Source organism: Gavialis gangeticus, unplaced genomic scaffold, assembly GCF_001723915.1.
Source record: "Gavialis gangeticus isolate Ggan-Ray unplaced genomic scaffold, GavGan_comp1, whole genome shotgun sequence".
In the NCBI taxonomy this organism is placed as follows: domain Eukaryota; kingdom Metazoa; phylum Chordata; order Crocodylia; family Gavialidae; genus Gavialis; species Gavialis gangeticus.
Window position 1 is genome coordinate 1,453,658 of NW_017729032.1, and position 1,023 is coordinate 1,454,680.

Below are 1,023 nucleotides of genomic sequence, written 5' to 3' on the forward strand. Positions count from 1 at the left end.
GAAGTCCAGCAGGCCTCGCTCCATCCTCTCAGCCTCCTGCGGGGACACGCGGGGCAAACCAGGTGCGGGGCCACGTCTGGGAGGCCCCAGGACCAGGCAGGACTTGTGCCCTGTTCCGGGGGGGCCCTGCCCTGCCCCCGCCCACTCACCATGGCCACGAAGTGCAGGAGGTCCATGCCCGGCCTGTTGGCCTTGGTGTCCGTCAGCCGCAGCAGTGAGGCCACGCGGAAGCCAGCGGCCTGGCCCGCGTAGCCGCCCTGGCAGCAGAGACACCTTGGGCAGCCTGCGCCAGCACCGGTAGCCCCCTCCTCAGGCTCCCGGCCCCCAGCCCAGCAGGCCCACTGCCCCTGACCCCTCTCCCCTCGCAGGGCGAGGGAAAGCCCAGGCCTGCCCCTGCCCCCTGGCTCACGCTGTTCAGGTGGTTGCCGGCTCTCAGGATGAGGTGCAGGACGGCGTGCAGCTCCTTGCACTCCAGCAGCTCTGCAGAGAGGGGACCGGGGTGAAGGGCCTGCCAGGGGCCCGAGCCCCAACCCCGCGCGCCCCAGCCTGCCCCACGCACCGGCGGTGGCGGCGCGCTGCACCTGGACGGACGACCCGAGCGCGTTGAGCCGAGGGAAGAACTCCTCCCGCAGCACCAGCAGCTCCAGGCGCTGCGCGTAGCTGGGAGGGCAGGCGAGCACAGGCCGCTGCAGCACTTTTGGCTGGACTCCCGCGCCTCCCCCCCTTGCCCCTGCGGGAACACCCCCAGCCCACGCCGCCCGACCCCCGGTGCCGCCCCAGGCCGGCTCACCCGGGCACCTCGGTGATCAGCAGCACGAAGAGCTCGGGCTCCGAGAGCTGCTCGCGGCTGCCGCAGAAGGCCGCCAGCTTCCGGGCCTGCGGGCGCAGCGGGGTTAGCCCGGGCGGGAGCGTGCCCCCGGTCCCCGCCCCGCGTGCCCCCGCGTCCCCATCACCTCCTCCGCGTCCGGCAGCATCTTGCGGAGCTCCAGCAGCTTCTCGGCGCCGTAGGGCGCGCCCGCCCCG